General features: G+C 40.7%; 1 pseudogene; it reads left to right on the forward strand.

The window, feature by feature from the left end:
* Positions 1 to 3,297: 3,297 nt before the first annotated feature.
* LOC121942248 lies at positions 3,298 to 13,340 on the forward strand (annotated as a pseudogene).
* The last annotated feature ends 2,831 nt before the right edge of the window (positions 13,341 to 16,171 follow it).

Genomic DNA, 16,171 nt, shown 5'->3' on the forward strand with positions numbered 1-16,171 from the left:
TCACGGTCCAGCACCGCTGGGGCGCCGCCACAGAGACCATCCCAACCCGGGCGGACAGGAGTGTGCCCGCACCAAGATGCCGAGCCCTCTAGCCACCCGGGCCAAAACAGTCCACGGTACAGCACCCCCAATGGTGGACCAGAGACAACTCCCAGTCCGGTAGGCCCCGATGAGGAAACACTGGAGCTAAAAACTAACACAATAAAATAAGGTAAAGAACATATAAGCTAAGAACATAAGGGACTAAAACAGTAAAATAAGACAGAGAATACAAGTGGAATAAGATAAAAAATAAAAAAAGTAGAATAAATAAATAAATAAATAAATAAATAGTTAGTTAGTTAGTTAGTTAGTTAGTTAAAAGCCTGATTGAAAAGATGGGTCTTGAGCCTCTTTTTAAAAACCTCAACACTGTCTGTGATCCTGAGGTTCTCCGGCAGGCTGTTCACACAGACGGGGGCCATAGTAACTGAAAGCCGCCTCCCCATTTCTTTTAGAGCTAACTTGTGGTATGGTTAAAAGGCCAGTGCCCGGAGGACCTCAGGATCCGCGAGGGTTGATAAGGTAAAAGCAGCTCAGTTAGGTAAGAAGGCCCAAGACCTTTGAGACACTTAAAAACAAGTAAAAGAACCTTAAAATCAATCCTGAAGCGCACCGGGAGCCAATGAAGCGATTTTAAAACCGGTGTAATGTGCTCCCGCCCTCTGGTCCTCGTCAGCACTCGTGCGGCTGAGTTTTGCAATAGTTGTAAATTGGAAATGCTGTTTTTGGGAAGACCAGAGAGCAGGGCATTACAATAATCTAGATGACAAGAGATAAAAGCATGCACCAGTACCTCCGTGCTGGCCTGAGAGAGAAACGGGTGGACTCTGGCTATATTCTTTAGATGATAAAAACCAATTTTTGTTGTGTTTTTGATGTGTGGGATAAAAGTAAGCTCAGAGTCAAAAATCACACCCAGATTTATTACAGATTGTGATGTTCTAAAAGCCTGTAACTTTGGTAAAAGTTTCTCTTTCTGGCCTTCAGGACCGATGACTAAAACCTCTGTTTTGTCCTGGTTGAGCTGTAGGAAATTTGCTGCCATCCATGACTTTATGTCTGAAATGCAGTTAAAAAGGGCATCAATAGGCCTGTGTCATCAGGACACACAGCGATGTACAGTTGAGTATCGTCAGCATAACTATGAAAGCTGATGCCGTGACTCCTGATGACGTCCCCAAGGGGAAGCATGTACAGATTAAAAAGAGTTGGGCCTAAAATTGACCCTTGGGGAACCCCACACTTTATCTCATGGATTCCTGAGGAACATGTATCCATACTTACAAAGAAGTGTCGATCTGTGAGGTAGGAGTCAAACCAGTTCAGAACAGTACCAGAGAGGCCGACCAGGTTCCTCAGTCTATATTTAATAAAATGTGATGGTCTACTAACTGTATCGAAGGCGGCGGTTAGATCCAGTAGTAGTACCAAGACAGTGAGTTTATGGTTATCTAAGTTGAGCCTGATGTCATTTAAAATCTTTACAAGGGCCGTCTCGGTACTGTGGTTCATCCTAAAACCAGACTGACACCTCTCTAAAAATGTTATTTGTGATTAAAAAGTCATTTACTTGGTTAAACACAAGTTTTTCCAAGATTTTACTTAAAAATGGTAAGTTGGATACAGGCCGATAATTATTAAAAATGTTGGGATCTAAATTGCTCTTCTTCAGGAGGGGCTTCACCACCGCCGTTTTAAAGGAGTTGGGGAAGACACCCTCTGAAGAGAGCAATTCACCATGTATAACAATTGTTCCTCAAAGAATGCATGAAACGTTTTAAAAAATGGAGTGGGAATTGGGTCTAAGAGGCAGGTTGTGGGCTTTACTTGGGAGAAAACTCGACCAAGTGTCCTCGCATCTACCAGGGCAAAACTCTCCAGTGTTTCCTCGGTAAAATCAATGATCTGGGTGAGTCAACACTTAAATTAAATTAAATTACAATTAAATGTGTAATGTCCAATGCAAAGCTCTTTGCCCTAAGGGTATTTTTATTCTAAACTGTTTATATTTGTAATTAATAGCTTTATTACTTCTTGACTGGGCATCAGCGGAGATCCCTGGAAGTTACTGGGCCCAGCCAAGAAATAGTTCACCACAGTTAAAACCACAACCTTCTTTTACATTTATATATATATATATAATATAATTTCATTTGAAGGACACACTTTAACTACTGATGATCAGCTGATTTTTTTACATTTGGACAGAGTTGTTCCCTGTTTTCTTAATGCTAAGAAGCTAAACTGGCTGCTGGCTGGGCTGTAGCTTAATATTTACAGTACAGACACGAGAGGAATACTGATCTTTTCATCTAAGTGTGGATAAGCCGGTTTTCTCAAATGTCAGAATATTCCTCTAGTAATTTATTAGAGCTTTACAGATCAATTTTAAGCTTTAAACTTTTGAGTTGCCAGGTTGTTGAAAATCCATTTGACAAACTAGAATTACAACCTCCATCCTGGAAAACAGCTGTAGAGGATCTGGATCAAGTTACTTGATTTGATTATTTCTATTCATTAACAATTTTTTAAGCATGTATCAGTGGATTAGCAATATTTCCCAACTGCATTACCAGACAGAAAGTATAAGTACTGGCTGAATATTGGCCTATAATTGTTTCTGAAGTTGAATTTGGATGTACATGGCATGTAACCAACAACTAGCCTTAATGTTGGTTATATGCCACAATGCTTAGGACGGAAATAATGCTGGAATCAGAGGAATCCGATTTATTGATAGCAAAAATGTTAGTGTCTTAGGCTACTACATGCTATCTTTGAGTTACTCAGTAAAGAGTTTAGGGTAGTAAAATTGTTCTCAGGTCAACTCTGGATTTTGTGAATGGGATTCTTACAGAGAAAATGAAGGTGAAAGGTGAATCATAGTGATGGAGAAATATCTCTCAAATTACATCCAAGTTGGTCAACCACCGTCACCATGACACATACATCGTGCACTTCATGCTCTGCCTCTCGTGTTCGTGGAAATTATAGTCACACCTAATCATCATGCAGCCTATGCAATGCGCTCAGAGAGAGTTGGGAGTGGGAGAGAGAGGCAGATCTGACTTCTGAGTGTGTATTGCGCAACCACTGAGAAGTTTTCCGCTTCACCGTGGTGCATATCTTCAAGGTGACGGATGCCCTGCAACGAGTCAGGGCGAGCCCGCAGACTCTGTGATGAAATTAAAAAATGCGTAAAAAAAGACACTGTACTTTGACAGCGAGGCGCCACGTGCCCCGGGAGCATCATAAGTACTGTGTCAACTTGTGGACTCACTTACACTCTCTCCGCAGCTCTGCACATGAGTAGTCCAAGGGCGCTCCTAACTTCCTGATGCCAACAAGTTTTTTCACTCCGAGCGTCCACCCGCAGTCAATCGTCATGTTGGATAAATTTGGGCCGCAGAGCGCCGGGTGTGGCCGTGTCCAGCGCGGAGCTCCAGCTCAAACTGACGGACAACAAGAGCAGCCTGGCCGCAGCAGGGATGGGGATGGAGAACGGCACTGGGAAGAAACTCATAGAGATAACTGGTCCGGCTTTGTCCAAAAGAAAACTTCTGGTGGGGTTAGACCTCCTCTGCCTCTTCCTGGGTAAATATAAAAAAAGTTAATAATACATTAGATCTGTTATTTCACTTGTTGGGTGCACCTGTATTACATTCACCCCAGCAAAATAGTGCCATTGTAACATATGCTTGAGTTTTATAATCGTGTAGTGTGTTTCAAAGAGTGCTGATATGTGGTGCATGTTGAGGCCATGTGGGTTATTGTTTGCACTGGATTACATTATAAGGTTTCTGTTTCTTTGTCCATCCATACATGTGAGTATCCTTAAATTACTAATTCCATACTACGATTTGCCGAGAGGCTATATATATTGAATTTAAGTCTATTTGTCATGTATTCCTTCACCTATGTACTTTTTTTAGCTGAAACAAATAGATAAATAGCTGATTATTAACAATTTCAATTATTTTTTAAGCAAAAAAACAAAAAAAAAACAAACAAATATCCTCTGTCTCCAGCTTTTCAATTGTTAGGATTTTCTTGCTTTTGTCTTATGTGAGGAAACTGTAGATGAGATCATCTTTCACTATTTCCTTACATACATGTTATTAATCAACAGTGAAAGTAATCACCGAGTGCATATTTATTTATAAAACAGCCATTTATTTTTCACTTTGAGGACGACAGGTGAATTCCCTTAAATGCTGTTATTCCCTGCTATTTAGGCTATCATTGGTCTGCTGCGGGTGAACTTGTTGAGTTGTGTTCTGCTTTGTTTTAATCCCTTTGTACTGAGTCAACAACGCCAGTCAGTGGCTACATTCAGATCAGGCATGTGGGTCTGCAGAATATGAGCGGCAGATTAACACCCCGTTTGTAAGGAGATGGAAAAAAGAAAGTTTTTCAAGTTCTCTCCATCTACTTGTATTCCTGGCTCTGTTTTTCCACTCGTGCGCGCTCTTGAGCGCTCTGTGCCAGCTGGTTCGTGCATTGCCTAGGGAATTCTACAGTTTCCATGACAACCTCCAGTTCTCAGGGTAGAGCCAGGCCAGGGGGAGTTGTATTTGGTATAAATAAATAAATGCACGATCCACTGTGTGCATGCGTGCGTGCGTGTGTATGTGTATGTGTATGTGCGCACATGGCTGTAATTGTTGCTCCCTCCCATGGTCCCTATATGTGTCAGGAGGGGGTTATATAATGTCGGCTAATTGGAAAAAGCTGGACGGAGAGGTAGCCTGTTTTGTATTAACAACAGATTGGACATGTGCAGAAGGGAGGGAGGCTCACTCTCTCTCCCCTCTCCCTCTCTCTGCTGTGTGTGTGCAGGCATGCAAGACAGAGAGAGAGAGAAAGAGAGAGAGAGAGGGAGAGAGAGAGAAAGAGAGAGAGAGAGAGAGAGAGAGTGAGGGGGAAGGACACCCAGAGACAAACAGAGACAGTGTGAGACTGGTTCTGGCTCTGGTTTGCTGCGGCATTTGCTTTGTCTTGTCGGGAAGACTTGAACTGAAGTCACAAACAACCCCCCTTTCTCTTCTCATCAACAGAAACACACACACGCGCGCGCGCGCAATCCAAGCTGGGTCTCTGGTGAGGTCTGCCTGCTTTCCAGAGAAAAACTCAGGGTTCCCACCCTCACTTTCCTGTAAAACTATTTTGCGTTTGACCTTCCCATAGTCCCCCATGACATACTCCCTGTCAGTTTTATTTCAGCATTTAATTCCTGTTACCTTCTCTTTTAAATTTATATTTTAGACCTCATTACTTTCATCTGTGATCAGTGAGATACAGTGTGTCTCTTGGGTGTGACAAGGATGAAGAGTCAAAGTAATCATAGCTGCACTGGTGCTGGGTATCCAACATCAATGCTTTTGGGGATCTGAAATATCAAAACCTGTCACATCCTGAAAGCTGGTATGTAAAAAACTGTACTCCTCTTTATTTTAACAGATTTAAATCATGCTTCTTTTGTTTTTTGGCTGTATTTTCCCTGTGCATTTCTTGCCCGGCTGCTTCGACAATATGACAGGTTTTAGAAGTTTGCCTTCTTTAGTTTTACACATCCACAGCCATGTTATTGGCTCTGTGAGGCTGCACTTTGCAATGCTTTAAGCTAAATGCTAACATTGCTCATAATGTCGATGTTAACATAATGATGTTTCGCTGGTAAATGTCCATTTTCACTGTCTCTGTTTAGCATGTTAACATTTGCTCTAGATGAAGCCGACCCCCAGAAATTTTTGAAGGGCTGGCAAGAAGGGTCCTCTTTAAATATTGTGGTGGCTCAACAAAACCAATGGCCATGACTGCTATTATAGGCCTATAAAAGCTGGTTTAAAACTATCTCAATATGAGAGTTAAAGAATTGCAAACTGATAAAGGCTACTTTGGATTTTTTATTTTACAGTTAATATTACTAGTGATCTGATGTAAAGACTAATACTGGTAATGCAAACGTTTTAATTCCACAACAGTCAGTTAATGTGCTATGTATCTGTACATGTTAGGTGATTCATTATTTCACAAATAGGCTGGCTGTACTTATAAACACAAATATGCAGCTTTGATTTGAAAGAGTACATTGATTGCCACGAACAGAACATTTACTGGAAACAGGCCTTCTCAAGTTTAGGGGAGACTCATTTCCATTCAGATAACTTGAGGTGAGAGTTCAAGGGACCCCTCTGGAAATTGCCATGCCAGTTTTCCCCTCACTAAAATGAAGCTCAGCATTGGAATATTATTTAGCCCCCTTTCCCAACAAGCTTTATCAACATGTTTGGATGCTTTTGGGTTGTCTAGTTTCACAAGATAGCACTACCTACCCCCATTTGAGTTGGCTGCAGGGAGTTTTGCAGGTATTTTGTCATAAACCAAAGTTTGGGGCAAATTAAAATGTCAACCTAATGATGATGCTGGATGAAAAGTTAGGGAATCACCAAACTCAGTGGGATTCATCCTCAGGGGACAATGAATGTTTGTTAAAATTTGATAGAAATCCATCCAATAGCTGCAGAGATATTTTATTTTGGATGAAAGTGGTGGATACCAACCAACCAGCATTGTCATCCCCAGAGGTACGCTGCAAACATGGCTAAAAAGCAGTAGTGTAGTGGAGGGTCTACCCAGCTGGCAGGGAACGTTCCCACAACATTAGCCAATGTTACCTACTAGTTGCAATACTTTTTTATAGAAAACATTTTAATCTAATGTTCAAAGAACGATTTAAGAATGTGTAACATTTCAATTAATGCTCCTGTAAGGTTAAATGCTAACTAAGACGTAAGGTTTTAACATCAACATTTTCAGGATGTTTTGGTGATGTTGAGAGGTGACGGATCTTAGAATGTACTTTCTATAAAACGCTCCCACAATGTTACATGTCAACAAAAGAGGAACATTTTCAAAGCAACAATCAGAACATGTTATTGAGGCCTGAGATAACGGACCTTTTTTTATGAAAATGTGATGTAATGTGATAGATTAACAAAAAAAAAAACAAAAAAAAAAGTTTTAACATTTTGATGTGTATGGAGATTGTTACCCAAACTACCCAGAGAAGAACGTTCTGGGAACTTAAAGAAAACTTGCCACTGAAATGTTGATAAAACATTGCATTGGTTGCATTCTCAGAACATTTTTAGAACCAAAATTGCTGGCTGGATATGCAGATATATGGGGTAACCCACCTCTTTTTCTGGTCATTTACAGTATACCCGCCTATCAGCCAAAAAGCCACAGAAATACATAGTATTATACCTACTTCCTCCTCAGTAACCTACCCACCTAGTAGTTCAACCACCTCATTAACAACCACTACACCAGTGCTGTAAAGTATATTGTAGGGAGACATTTTTAATTTTCTCAAAGTATTGAAAATATTACTGCTTTTGTACAGAGCCACAGGTTTTATTTCGACACTAGTAAGAATTTCACATGATAACCAGCACTTGTCTACTTGCATGTATTGGTAACACACTGCTAAGAGCTGGAAAAACAGACATGCATATTTTAGGTTTTTCTTAAATCGCCCCCACTCATCCTCTGGTTTGCTGGTCTCTTCTCCTCCCACACATCATCTCCACTTTCCCATCACAAAGAGGAATGTCTATACTCCCACTGGGGATTGCTGGGATATCAAATCATCTCCCTTCTCCTCTTCCTGCAGCTTCCATCCCTTTCTTTGCGTGTGAGCTGAAAGCAGTGAGTCCTTACAGAAGGGGCTTCATGTGCGGGGACACCAGCATCACGTACCCTTATCTGCACCGTGAGGCCATACCGGACGAATTACTCATCGCAGGCGGCATCGTCATCACTGGCCTCACTGTGAGTCCTTATCATTGCTGTGGCGGCTGTCGGTCCATTATTAATTTGACACAATGCGAGGGTGCGGAGGATGCATTGTGACGTTTCTAATTACTTGTCCACCTCCAGATCGCCCTTGGGGAGTGTTACCGGGTTCGTTTCAGAGGCGTCAGCTCCAAGGCTTTTGTGAGGAACCTGTATGTATCCTGTTTGTACAAAGAGCTGGGCTGCTTCCTGTTTGGCTGCTGCGTCGGCCAGTCACTAACCAACATGGCCAAGCTAAGTGTTGGGCGGCTGCGACCGCACTTCCTGTCTGTGTGCGGTGTCACCTACGCGTCTCTTAACTGCACACCTGGAACCTACGTTGCAACGGTGAACTGCCGGCAACCTGACCACCGGTTGGAGGAGGAGGCCAGGTATGTGTGTGTGAATGTGTTTATGCACGTGTGTTAATGCATTGTGTTTTTGTCCTAAATACTTCTCCATTTTTTTTAGGAAGTCCTTCTTCTCTGGCCATGCTTCCTTTGCGATGTACACAATGCTCTATTTAGCAGTGAGTATTTCTATCTATTGCTCTCTCTTTCACACATTTTCTCCCACACACTCAAACACACGCAGACACTGGCAAACACAATTTAGTGTCTCTCCAATTTCCAATTACCATCTCTCTATAAAATGCAGAGAGAGGATGAATGAAACAGGGAGCCATCATCAGTCCAGTTAGCAGCAGAAAGTGAGGGAGTGAAAGAGGAGAGGGGAAAAAGAGAAGGACTGAAAGGAGAAATGGGACAAACAGAGACAGCTTTGTTCTGCTGTGGGAGGAGTGTGACCTCGCCTCACCACCTCACTGCTCTCCTCTATTGTGTGAGAGTGAGTGTGTGCAACCTCCTGCATTTGTATGTGTTTACGGTAGCATATGTGTGTCCCCGTGTAAGTGCCTATGTGTCTATGGACATTTTAATTCATTAATACTCTCATCCATTCTTAGATAAAAGCCAGTATTTAAATGAAGACCAGACCAAAACAATAAATCAACAGTAGAAAGCATTTTTGTTGAAAAGAGAGACTCAATGCCAAGGCCGGATCACAAACTGGACAAAGCAGGCAGCTACCCCATCAGGGTCCTGATTTTGATCCTCAGGGGGGGCAGAAGGCCTCAGATTCACCATGTGGCAATTAAGATGGTGGTATATTAAAATCCTCCTGATCCTACAGCTCATCTTTAGGCGCTGTAATGTGATTTTTGATGATTACGATGCATAAAACATCCGTAGTATTCATTATTTTTTCATACAGCATATCATTCAAAAGCTACGCTTCTCGCTGTGCTATATATGCTGATCATTTCAAGATACAAACCACCGCAGCGGGCTCCATAAACCGTTCTGTCAGACCACAACGAGCACAGTTCACACAGTGCTGAAAATGTAAAGCCCATACAATGTAAGAAAAATGTCCTTATTTTGTCATTTTACCTCGTATGAATAACCCTAAATGTGGATGCAAATACCCAAAACTCAATTTTATACAGCACAGAAAATATAAAGCCCAAAGTGAGAAAATGTTCAAAGTTATCAAAGTCCATTCATCTTATAGATAACCATAAACATTGCAAACCCACAATAAACACAATTCACACAGGAAAGTCCACAAATGCAAAAATGTCCTTAATTAGAAATAATCAGTGTAGTTTGTGTGAATGTGTAAATTAAACAACAGTCCCCTTTTTCTTTTTTTGCTGTAGATGAGTAGACTATAAAATGTGCACTCAGTTTAGGAAACAGTTCATCAGTCGCTTACTTTCATTGCAAATGGCAACATCAGACTGCACTGAGGCATAATACTCACAGTTCTGCAACCATGTCAGTGAAAAGACCGCACTTGACCATTGCACCAAATCTGACTGCTGCCCAGATCGCCAGAGTAGATCAGGTGCCGGTGAGGGGACCGTGTGCTGCCACCAGGATGGCACGTGATGACTTTAACTGCAGCAGGGATGCCGTGCATGTCTCTCCTCATGGCACATCATTGAGGCAATCAGTCGTCAGGATCGATGAGGGTCAAGCTCTTACTGTAGCGGACCACAGGCCAGACAATGGTTGAGCGTACTGATGGTTTTAAAAGGTTTTTTTTTCTTCTATCACATTCAGTTGCTCATTCCTTACAAACATGTCAAAACATGCCTTTCAAAACACAGCTTCCAAACCACGGTAAGAGCTGCAGGAACAAACACAAATAAATAAAATCAGTGAAACATAACCATAAACCATATAAATACTGTATATACACAAGCAAACTTAACTACTATTTACATGATTGAAATACCATAAAACTTCAAATAAAGTAGCCTAGTCCCATTTAGGCAACCAGTCCCTTTGACTACCCGGCTGCACATTATAGCTGTGTTCCAAACCGTTCACTCACTCACTCACTATTCTCTATGTAGTGTGTATTATATAGTGAACTACGCAGGGAATAACCAAACGAGATTTTGAACCCTAAGCTGGAGTTTTCTTTCGCCGGAAATACATAACTGCATTGCACTGTGGTATACAGGAGTAAAATGTAGGGTACATCCTATGTATACTCAAGTGTACTGTGCATTGTGGGTATTTTATAGTGCACTATACTGGCCTAGTGGATGAAATAAACAGCTGAGAATTTGAACACTACTGCAAAATGGCAAAATACAATATGTAGTGCACTATTTCTGTGACAGGGAACAGTTTCAAACACAGCTTTTGACACATAAAAGCCTGTCTCAATTAGAAGCCTGGTCTGGTTGCCATGGAGTTCATTTTTGTAAAAAAAAAAACAAAAAAAAAAAAACACCACCACCACCACCAACAACAACAACAACAACAACAACAGCAGCAGCAGCAGCAGGTTGTTGGCTACCTGCTGGAGTCAACATTAGTTAGCTGCTTAGACCACGTATACAAATATAAATGTTTTTCTTTTTTTAATTTTTGTCAATATGGATATACACCACACAATATTAGCTTGGTAAGATTATCCACAATTTAATCATTCCGTTTATTTTACTGAAACTATGAGCACCAAAGAAGACAGTATTGCCGGCATAGTAAAGAGAGACGCAAAAAAGTTGTAGATTTAGAAGACTGTTTTTACAGGATTATTGTCATGTTTTGTTTTACAGGTAATTTATCCGTAAATTCGGGTAAGTTAAGCAAATAATAGCGCGGGCTATTAATCGAAGTTTACGGTAAGAATATCAGCATCGGTGACGTTAACGTTGATGTACGTCAGCAACTATTTTTACAATGAACGGCGCGACAGCGAAACACCTCAAAATTCACTAATTTACCACCATGTCGGTTAAAAACACTCACCCAACAACACATGTGAAACTACAGCATACCTTGCACCCATTTCAGCGCGGTGCTCTTCTCAGCAAGAAACAGAAACCTCGGTACAAACATTTCGGTGTTTTCCTCCATTTTCCTTATACGTTTGTGCCCTAATGATCTGTTTCCGCACAGACGGTTTCAAAATAAATGTCCTGAAAGACAAAACCGTAAAATTGACTTTCGAATTAAGAGGTCAGCAGAAGAGAATTCAATTGGAGTTTTTACCTGATTTACGGAAATAATTTACCTTTCTTCAAGGGTCATTTACTACATGTGAAAAAAAGGTTTATTTGCTGTGATATTGTACTGTAAATTTGGAATCTGTGATGCTTCATACTATGGCCACATTGTTTTTTCATTCTAGTCATCTACATCATTAAGAAAAATATTTAAGCGAACATTTTGTTTCAGTATGTTTAGGCTGATATTATATAAGTCAATTATTTAATAAGAACATGCATACACATGTACTAAACAGGGAACAAGAATTGCCTCTGAGTAGGCCTTGGATGGGTGTTTTAGTTTAATTTAGGTACAGGGTTTTAATGAGCTTTTGAGTGCACATTTTATATGCATTACTAAAACACAGTATGAACCAAAATTAGGGCCTTGAAAAATCACATTTCAAGGCCTTTCATTTTAGAGCTGTATTGCATTATATCGACTCAAATCACCATGGTTCACATGATATCTAACTAACTATCTGAGATTGCCGTCTTCCTGATTATGTTGGATATACATGAAATACTGGTTCATGAATAAGGGATTATATTGCCTACGAATTTTGGTGCATTATTTTTCATTGGTATACGGTGTACGAACAGTGCATGAAAACAACCTGACACTTTGATTATTCTGAGTTGTCCGAGAGTTATTAACAGGATGTTTTGATATAGTTTTACTGCTGTTAAATATAATGTCAAATCAATTGATCAGCTTAAATCAATATGTTGACCACTTTCTTCACAAATTCAAGGTAACACGGCATGATTAACTTAACAGTGGTTGTTTTTTGGGTGAAAAAAAAACGTATTTATTAACGAATGGTCTCTTCTAGGAGTGTCCTTGTGTAAGATACTGAATCCCAAATTGCAAATTGCTGAGAAGGAAATGTTTAGGTGAGCAGGTGGCACCTTGTATGACAGCCTCAGCCACCAGCGTGTGAATGGCTGAATGTGGCGTGTGATGTAAAGGTTAGAAAAATGCTACACAAGCTCCATTTACATAGGCACAATTTCAAATTTGAGCGGATATAAGACTGGTCTAAAATATTCCTACATAATACCAATCTCTCCACTAAAGATGACATTATATTAATAAAGAATGACACTCCTTCCTATGTGCAGATTCCCTTCTTATTTAAGATTTTAGCTGTTCTTTGGGGGGTCTTCAAATTTGTACTCAGGATAAATCCATAATTACAGTTACAGATTACCTTATTGTTCTATATAATAAATGACATTGCGTCCATTTGTGTTATTCAGTTTTACCTGCAGGCGCGGTTGACATGGCGTGGGGCTCGGCTGCTGAGGCCAGCGTTGCAGTTCTTCCTGGTTCTGCTGGCAGTCTACACAGGTCTGACCCGCATCTCAGACTACAGGCACCACCCGTCCGACGTGCTAACAGGCTACGTACAAGGAGCCCTCACTGCCTACTGGGTGGTCAGTATACCTTGCCTGCTTGTTTTTGTGCATCAGTGCGTTTCCACATGTCAGCCGTTTGTTAAAATCGTGTTTTTGTGTTTTCCAGGCCTTCCACATCTCCTCCATGTTTAAAAGCTCATGTTCAGATCTGTCTCCGACTGAAACCCTGGACAGCCCCTTGTCGCCCCACCACACCGTCTGCTAAACCTCACCTCCACCAGCTCTGCGTGCACCAGCATCCACCTGCTGCCTGTAGTCTAGCTTGGATATAGACAAGAGACTTGAAGAATGTGAGACCATTTCCTGTGAAGTCAAACCACATACCTCAGTACTGGGACGGAGTGTGAGAGAGAGGGAGAGGTGGGAGAGTAGAGCGTGTGAGATACTTTATGTGGTATGAACTGGGAGAAAGGAAGAGGGAGGGTGCTGAAAACCATAACGGCTGCTCGTCTGGCGCGGCGTGTAAGCAGCCTGTCCTCATGACTGACCTTAGCTTCACATGTGATACGTACCTGCGAAATGATATGACTGAATCCTGAACACACAGCAACCACTACGTCACCTGTAAATATATACAGATTTTATACAACTTGAATGATACTGTAAAAGCACTTTTTTGACTTTTATGTTAGTATTATTAATTACCACTTTGTAAGGACTGGTTTTGTAGGATGTAATATATTTTATACAAACATGTAAAATATATTGTACTGTAGCTGTTTTTTTTTTTTTTCATAAAACCATTGAATGTGATAGTGTTGAAGGTAAGCACAAGTAGCGAGAAAGCAACTCATTTTCTTAATGTGTTGTACCATTTGGATGTAGTAGGATGTGTCCGTCCTTCTGTGTGCAGCATGCTGCATACATAGTTTAATAATGAGAGGATGACTATGAGAATGTCTATAGATATAATCCATGTTTTAAAAGTATAGATGCTACTAGCTCTCAGATTTTTTTATATAATGCTATGTATGTTGCCAGACTACTTAACCTTTCCACGAGCACACAGATTATTAAAGGAAAATGTGATATGTATTTTTTAAAAGCATTGTCTCTTTAAGTTAAGTTTGTGACATTTCTATTTTGCATACAAACTCTGAGGATAACATTTTTACGTGTAATTACATAATCCTTTAAAAGATAATTACTGTATGTCCTGAGGTTAATTAAGTTATTCAAGTTTTTTGGGCAAAGCAACATGCAATGTCAGAAACAGCTGTCTGTTTGCGGATTTGAAGGACTGTCTCTGGCCACCTGAAAAAGTCCAATATTTACCCTCTTTTAAGCTCTGTTTTTGGTCCCCACCAACCACCAGAGAATGAATCATAATACTCTGTCCTGCATTCAAAATAATAATATTAGCAACAAAATATACCATGTATCAAAATTTAAAATACTAATTAAGCAGGCCATTGGCCCCTTACTACTGTAATTTTATTGTCCTTCACAACATCTGTCCATCCAGTCCAACCCAACCAGCTGGTTGAGAGTGAGCTAATTTTAAATACTTTATAAACTATTGGGTTTTTTTGGGGGGGGGGGGGTTAAAAAGGTCCAGTGTGTTGGATTTAGGGGCATTTATTGGCAAAAATGGTATATAATATTTATGACTATGTTTTCATTAGTTTATAGTCACCTGTAATTAAGAATTGGGTTTTTGTAACCTTAGAATATGGAGTGGGTCCTATTCCACAAAGTCTGCTATCTTTCTCTACAGTAGGGCCGTTCACGTTTTTTGCGTCTGCATCTGTAGTTGCAAAATATGTTTAGAACAGGAGGAGCCGAGTCAATGTTTTTGCAAGTCACAGGCAAGTCTGTAGTCTCTGCTCTCAAATCCGAAACTTTTGAGTTTCAGGTCCTACAAAAAGTCCTGATAAGTTTGTAAACATTTGATAAAAGTTTGTTGGACGTTGTTGCATCTCTGTCTTTAATTTTCATCCTGCATGTTTCGCATACTGCAATTGATTTGCGATCACATAGGCTTTGTATGTGAACAAAATTATATTTGGTATATCTTTTTCAACTGCCGATCTTTGACATGATGTTAGTTCTTCGTGGCTCTCTCATGCAACTTGATTGGATGTTGTTAGATTGGTTCAGACTAATAGGAATTAAGCGTTAATTTGCTGGAATGAATAGCATCAACGTTAGTCGATTCAGGAAATTAATTGATTATATGGAACACTTTTTAATCGACATATTCAATCTCTGGACATGGAGGAAGGTATCATCATCTGTTAAAGTTCAGGTCTAGTTGCAAGTCTTTGTTTTGTTTTTGTCAAGTTGAGTCTAAAGTCATCAAATTTTGACTCAAGTCTTCACCTCTAATGTTTAGAATGTAAAATCTACAAACTGTAGCGAATAGATAAATGTAGTGGAGTGCAGTGTTTCAAAAAGCGTAGAGTGAAATGATAATGTGGCAAAAAATGAAGGTACTCAAGTAAAGTACACTACATGGACAAAAGTACTGGGCCACACCTCTTAATCATTAAATTCAGGTGTTTCATTCAGTCCCATTGCCACAGGTGTGTAAAATCAAGCACCTGGCCATGCAGTCTGCCTTTACATTTGTGAAAGAATGGGTCGTTCTAAAGAGCTCACTGAATTTGGACATAATAGGATGCCACCGTTGCAATAAGTCAGTTTGTGAAATTTCTTCCCTCTTAGATATTCCACGATCAACTTTAGGTGGTATTATTGCAAAGTGCGTAAAAGTCTCCAACGCTCTGCTGACTCAATAACTGCAGAGTCCCAAACCCCCTGTGGCATTAACATCAGCACAAAAACTGTGCGCTGGGAGCGTAATGGCAGGGGTTTCCATGGCCGAGCAGCTGTGTGCAAGCCTTACATCACCAAGCACAATGCCAAGCGTCGGATGGAGTGGTCTAAAGCACACCGCCACTGGACTCTGGAGCAGTGGAAACGTGTTCTGTGGAGTGATTGATCACACTTCTCTATCTGGTCGTCTGATGGACGAGTCTGGGTTGGGTGAATGCCAGAAGAACGTTACCTGCCTGACTGCATTGTGCCAACTGTAAAGATGGTGGAGGAGGGATAATGCTATGGGATTGTTTTTTGGGGGTTGGCCTTGGCCCCTTGATTCCAGTGAAGGGAAATCTTAATGATTCAGCTTACCAAAACATTTTGGACAATTCTATGCTTCCAACTTTGTGGGTACAGTTTGGGGAAGGCCCTTTTCTGTTCCAGCATGACTGTGCCCCAGTGCACCAAGCAAGGTCCATAAAGATATTTTTGGATCACTCTGGTGTGGAAGAACTTGACTGGCCCGCACAGAGCCCT

The sequence above is a fragment of the Plectropomus leopardus genome, chromosome 4 (genome assembly GCF_008729295.1).
Source record: "Plectropomus leopardus isolate mb chromosome 4, YSFRI_Pleo_2.0, whole genome shotgun sequence".
In the NCBI taxonomy this organism is placed as follows: Eukaryota; Metazoa; Chordata; class Actinopteri; order Perciformes; family Serranidae; genus Plectropomus; species Plectropomus leopardus.